The following is a 7,102-nucleotide window of genomic DNA, read 5'->3' as shown; positions in this document are numbered from 1 at the left end:
AAAAAAAAAAAAAAAAAAAAAAAAAAAAAAAGTTATAAGTAGCACAGAGGAAAAAGTAGTAGTCAAAGATCAAGAATAAATATTTATTCCACAAGATAATACAGATTACATGCTTAGGGAAGCAGTCTTCTATGTTACTATATGACTTGTGGAATTGTAAATATCTCCCACAGACATCAAAAGTGTCAGGCCTTACATACATACATCATACAAGGTATACCAATAAAATATTCAATGTCCTTTTAAAAATCATTCACATTTTAAAAGTCAACAATGTAATGTGTTTTTATGAGTTTCCAACCATCAAATATTTTATCCATAATGATTTTTCTCTATACCTCTCCTTCAGAACCCTTCTCTCCCTGCCTTGGAGCAGCCATCAGTGATCTGGACTCCAGCTGAGCTGAAAATAGCTTTAGTGGGATTACCTGGACGTGTTCACACAGCTCTGCCTGGCCGTCCTGGTGTAGGAAATGAAAAGGCTCCTAACAATATCCCTTCCCAGCTCCATGCTGATCCGCAAACCATTCTTCATCTAAAAGAGAACAGGGCCAGATCTTAACAGGACTGTGTGTCCCACAGTACCAAGTACCAAGGCACTAGGCTGAAAATCTGTGTGACACCTAAGGTTCCCTTTTAAGTTTAATTACTGTGCTTAAGGGGTCTATAAAACAGAAATACCTGTAACCGGTAATCCCCATCTGCCCAAGGGCAGATAACTTCCTAAAATCGTGGGAGCTGTTATTCATGTCAGACAATGGCCAAGTGTTTTCACTTGTGTAAACAAACTTGGTTGCCCCAGTTGCTCAGGATGTGCTTGATCACACGCATAGGCGGGAGGTGTGTAGTCAGCAAGTCTTGGCCAGTGCTTGATAAAGGTTGCTTTAAATTTGACTAAAAAATTGTGGCAGTGGTCGTATTCTTATCTGGTGGGATTATCAAAAGCAGCACACTTTATGGCATAAGGAACCAGAGAATAGTCTGTTGAAAGTTTCCTAAACCTTAGAGATCATCATTTTTTTTTTAAAATGAACACACACACACACACACACATACACACGTTTAGAATGATTGACATCATAAATATTTATATAAATATCACACGTGAATTGTGAAGATGAAATAAATTCTTAAAAGAATCTCTTATAAAAAGCAAGAAACCAAGTTGTTTCTCTATTAATAGAATCAAAAAATGTCTTTCTAATGAATGAATTAAATAATATACCGCATATATAAATGAATGGATTCAAGCATACAGCAGACACCTAATGTTACGAGAGAGGAAGGCAGTTAGCACATCATTGTTCTTTGGATTTTGTAATGTTTATGATGTTTCTACTTTTGAAAATTTTTAATTAGTTTTGATTAATATCCTCATTATAAATAATAATGTCAATACTTTCCCCCTCTATTGCAAACTTTGGTTGTGCCCACAGTCTGATGGCAGCCACTCCCTGCTCCATCTGTCTGACCTAGGAAATGAACATGGAAGTATTACAGTCTGGGATGGTGAGGTGGACTAATTTTGAGTTTGAAGGAAGAATAAAGTTAAGAAGTAATGTAGACAGTGACATTAACAAAAACGAGGGTAGGGAGACTGTGAAGAAATGTAAGGACAGAAAATAGTTAAGAGTGAATCAGACAACAGGTTTATGTTGAGTAAGAAAGACTGTTTTAGGCTACCTTGGGTGGAAGGCTGGAGTGTCAGACTGAGGGAATTTAACTTCACCCGAGTCACGGAAGAGTGTTTTGGACATCTGTTGCTTTGGCTCCTCAGAATAGATGCTCTATTCTGGAACAGCACCCTTCTGTTCTCTGACAGCCGTGCTTGCCTAATTTTACTCTGTGCTCTCTGGGAGCACCCCCTCCCCCCCTCCACCTACCCCCCCCCCCGACTCCTCAGTGCTCCCATGGTGTGGGTCTTGTAAATCAGTCAATACTGGAAATTCTGCTGGACAATGACAGTATGCTCCTGTGAACAATGCCTTACCTCTCCTGTGTCATTGTGCAGATGCCACATCTACAGCTTCCTGCAAGAAGCTACTACCTGCTGAGCAGCTGAGGTTGTCTTCCTGATTCTGGCAAAGTGGGGATGGGTTTCCTCCCTTTATATTCAGACCTTAGAATTAAAACATTGAGCCTTGATCAGAGAACTTTGTCTTGGCTCGTTATTTCTCTCGCTGTTCTTCCCATCCATCATCTCCAGCTTTCCTTTCAGGAACCCAGTAACCTGTGGCAGCTGGTGGCTACATCTGAAGATAGAAGGAGGCAGGTTCTCACAGCCATTGCTTATCCAGACTCCACTACTCCTGCAGATACTCATCCTCGACATTTGTGTGTGCAGCAATACATTTCCCTTTTCTTTTCCATTCAACATTTTTTCAATACAAGGATTTGAACTCAGGGTCTTGCACTTGCTAGGCAAACACTCTACCACTGACCTACAACCCAGCCTGTGTCATTAAAAGTCTGATCAACATAGGCAATGCATGATTGTGAGCAGGGTTTTATGAAGATTAATACAATGGCAAATGGAGTGCAGAAAACTATTTCCATGGAAATAGAACGGAAGGAAAAGAAAAGAGAAGAAGGTTGGAAAGAGAAAGAGCTTGGGAGCAGGGACCAGGGGCCTATGATGTAATCCTAGATGCTCGGGAGGCTCGAGCAGGAAGATCCCCTGAGGTTCAGAGTTTGGGGTCAGTATGGACAGCAAAGCAAACTCTGTGAGTGAGAAAAAGTGCCATTTAATTAACAGTGGATCCGAGGGAGGAGCTTAAGAGGCCACGCCTTTGTTGGGTAAGGTCTGATGTACTTTTAAGTGGTGTACCCACTGATGTCCGTGCCACTGTAAACAACCCATAACAGATGCTCATATAAGCAACGCTCATCACATGCACACAAACACACACACATACACACAAGTTGGGAAGTAGAAAAAGATCGGAAGTATTGAGAGCTCCCTCCCAAGAGAAGGCAATGGGGGTAAATATGAGTAAAATATATAATATGTACTTATAAAATATAATGAAATTTATTATATGAATTTCATAACAACGTGTATGCTGTTAATAATTATATATATAAATATATATGTATATATATATGTATATATATACTAGTAAAACTTAAAGAAGGTGTTGAGTATTCTAACAGGGGTGAGAGTTTGAGATGATAACAGGAAAGTCAAATGGAAATATCAGGAGATAGTGAAATGTAGAATAAAAGCCCAGTAGGGAATTCAGGCTCTAAGTTCTGACGTATAAATGTGTAGCCAAAACGGACCAGAGTGCCAATCAAAGTGTGTGTGTGTTCAGTTGTATAACAGTGAAATGACAGACAGAACAATTTAGAGCAACCAAATAAGGGGAAAACAAAAACAAAACAAAAACCAAACCAGGCCTCTGTTAGACATCTAGTCTGAACGCTTAGTGGCTCAGGAGGCCAAGTGATCCGATTGGAACAGGCCAGTGAGTTAGTACAGCTGTTATAATGTCAAGCAGCTGGAAGACTCAGATGTAGATGTCATTTTTGTCACAGTGGATGTGGAGAGGAAATGGGTGAGGACCAAGGGGAACGGGTGAAAAATTTGATGAGAAATATCCCTTAGAATTGAGAGATAGAGAACCTTCCCAATAGGAGGGTCACCAAGGTAAAGACAGCTGCAACACAATGGTTGTCTTCTGGTGCACACTGCAGGTCTGCCAGAACTCTGCAAGTGGAAACAGGTTCCCTTTGAAGTGAGGGTGACATAGGGGAAGAAACTGTGGGTGGAGACCAAGAAGAAGAAGAAGCTGGGTAAAATGTTAATGGAACAGCTTAGCCTAGGCCTTTTGTTTTATTTCTGAGTTTGAAAAGGTAGACAAAGGAGAGAGGTGTATTGGTTCCATAGCATAAGGAAGGAGACGAGGCGGACAGGGTGGAGAATGCAGATGGAGATCAGGGCAGGACCTTTAGTCCCAGCCAGGCAGAGAATGGGAAAGAGAAAGTGCAGATGTGGGGAGCCTGGAGAGGAGCCAGGGAGCTGGTGACGGTTTTTGTTTTTTCAGCACAGATATGGGGTGCAGGGGTGGGAGTGGGGCCTACTCCATGTACCTGACTCCGGAATCATATTACTGTTGGACAGCCAAACTGCTCTTCTCCCCATGAGGTGTCTGTCACAGGACATTGCATTGCTGTAAACTGTAAACTGATGTTTGTGCTAGGGAGGTACAAAAGAAAGAAAAAGAGAAAGAAAGAAAGAAAGAAAGAAAGAAAGAAAGAAAGAAAGAAAGAAAGAAAGNAAGGAAGGAAGGAAGGAAGGAAGGAAGGAAGNAAGAAAGAAAGAAAGAAAGAAAGAAAGAAAGAAAGAAAGAAAGAAAGAAAGAAAGAAAGAAAGGAAGGAAGGAAGAAAGAAAGAGAAAGAAAGGAAGGAAGGAAGGGAGAAAGAAAGAAGAAAGAAAGCAAGGATACAGTTTGCCTTAGCCACGTAACTCTTACTGAAATGTGTTGAATACTGATGACAAGGACAACAGAAGGCAGTTCCATCACAGATGACATATATGGCACAACCAGCGTCACTTATAGAGTCAAAGTACAGACTTAATTGAGGGTGAAGTCAATTTCACAACGTGCTGTGAGATGTGTACTCTTGTCTCAGGAAGCTCCCCCACCCCCCTTGGGGAGAAGCCGCAAGTTCGGTAGGTGTGGTTTACCTCTCTGAGTAACAAATTCAGCTCAACAAGAAGAAAGACCCGTAATGAGTCAGAGGCACAGTCAGGAGGAAATCTACCCTTAAAGCTCACTACAGACGCAGCTTTTCAGAAGCAGAACTGGAGAAACCTGTTTTAGAAGCAGCACTGGCCTCCTGATACAGGCTCTTCAGCCTCTCCCTTTCCGCAATTTTCCTTTAAGGCAGGTGACTTTTGCCCTGGAAAAACTAGCCACTACCAGTAGTGGTGGGGATGACAGCCCCACCCAAGGTTTCTGCCTTCCCTTTTATCAGTCATTTGCTCTGCAAAGTCCTGTAACTCCTCCTTTCCTGGCACTTCCAGTTCCTGGAAGTACTCCCTTTTGGGTCTATAGAAAGAAATAAAAGGGTGGAGTCAGGACTGGGTGGGCTGTTGAGTGATGTAGGGTAGGACTCTCTGATCTAGAACTCCGTCGCTAAAGACAAGTGCAGGGCCTGGGGAACTGCAGGCATGTAAGCTCATACTTATAAGGGCAATAGAGTATGGGAGAACGTACTTAGAAAGTAGAATTCTGGGGCCATCTCTAATATTATGGACTCATAGTGACATATTTGTGTGAGAGTCTATGACTATAACACGAAATTACCTATGATCACAGGGTCTTAACAAGCTGGGAATTGCTTTTTGGGAAGGGCCAGTACTCCCTCTAGGATATTTGAAACTGGAGATTTTGTAGTTGCTGAATCTGCTGGAGTGCTCCAGGCATTTAGAAGGTGTGGGGCATTTAAGTAACAATACTGCAGAAAAAGAGATACAGACACAGGGCTCATACTAGTTGGTTACCATAGATCTAGTAGAACAGAATATTCCCTTCAAGCCTACTAGACCCTATGTTGTTGGCTTTTTTTTTTAAACTTGATGGATCACATTATTTGAAAATACAATTGAATATAGTTAGTATGTGCGAGTAAGACAGGGTCTCAATAAGTTGAGGCCAGCTCAAACTGTCCTCACACTGACTGTGTAGCCGACCTTGAACTTCTGACTCTCCTGCAGCAATTACAAGCACACACCACATTGCTCAGTCACACGTGGTTCTGATGATTAAACTCAGGACTTCCTGCACTCTAGGCAAGCTCTTTGCCAACTGAACTACAACCCTAGCCTTAAGTTGTTTGTCTTTACTAATTGTTTCAGTGCTGTTTTCAAATATGAGAAGCAATATAAACATCAAGGGTGGACCCAGAAGTTCTTCTCCTCTCCCTCTGTTCCCCGAGACCCAATCCCAAACACTGCAACAGTTCACCAGCTGCAGCTCCCTTCCTCCTTCCCTCATTTCCTGTGGATTCCACAAACCACTCCCTCCTAACCCCTACCCCCAAACCTCATCTTAGTATCCCAGCCTCCAACACCAGTGTGCATTCCTTGTGAACACACAATCGGAGCAGGTCAGGAAAACAGGCAACAAGCAGCCATCACACCCCCTGAAAATCCAAAGAGGAAACAGAAACCAAGGAACACAATACCCACACATAAAAGACAAATCCAGAAAACAGCATCTAGACCTATAATCACCAAAAACCCAGATGTTTACACACTAGCATAAGAACACACTCAACAACAGCCAGGGACATGGCAATGTCTCCATTGGCAGTGAATATTCCAACATAACTGAAGCACAGGAAACAACTTTAAAATCAAGTAGATGATGATGATGATGATAGAGATCCATAAAGAGAAAATGAATAAATGCCTTTTAAAAATCCTAAAAAATACAAACATTGGGAAGGAATGAATGAATCCCTTAAAGGAAAGCCAAGAAAATACAAACAGGTGAAGGAAACAAATAAAACTGTTCAAGACCTGAAAATGGAAATGAAAGCAATAAAGAAAACACAAAATAAGGGAATCCGGAGATATAAAACCTAGGCAAGTGAGCAGGAACTACAGATGCGAACTACATCACCAACAGAATGTAAGAAATGGAAGAGAGAATCTCAGGTGTTGAAGACACAGTAGAAGAAACATTTGGCAAAGAAAATGTTAAATCAAAAAAATTCCTGATAAAAACATCTAGGAAATCTGAGACACTATGAAAAGACCAAACCTAAAAATAAACGGAGGAAAGGAAGAAGAAACCCAGCCTAAAGACCCAAAAAATATTTTCAACAAAAATCATAGAAATTTTTTTCCTAACTTCAAGAATGAGATGCCTATAAAGGTACAAGCATTATATAGAATACCAAGTAGATAGGACCAGAAAAAAAATGTTCCCTCACTATGTAATAATCAAAACACTAAATTTTCAGAAAAAAAAGAAGTAATATTAAAAGCCTCAAGGGAAAGAAAGCCAAGCAACATACAAAGGCAGATCTATTAGAATTACACCTGACTTCTCAATGGAGACTCTAAAAGCCAGAAGGGTCTAAGCAGAT

Source organism: Mus caroli, chromosome 3 (genome assembly GCF_900094665.2).
Source record: "Mus caroli chromosome 3, CAROLI_EIJ_v1.1, whole genome shotgun sequence".
Taxonomy (NCBI): domain Eukaryota; kingdom Metazoa; phylum Chordata; class Mammalia; order Rodentia; family Muridae; genus Mus; species Mus caroli.
The sequence above is the reverse complement of the archived record's forward strand: the minus strand, read 5'-3'. Positions refer to the sequence as shown.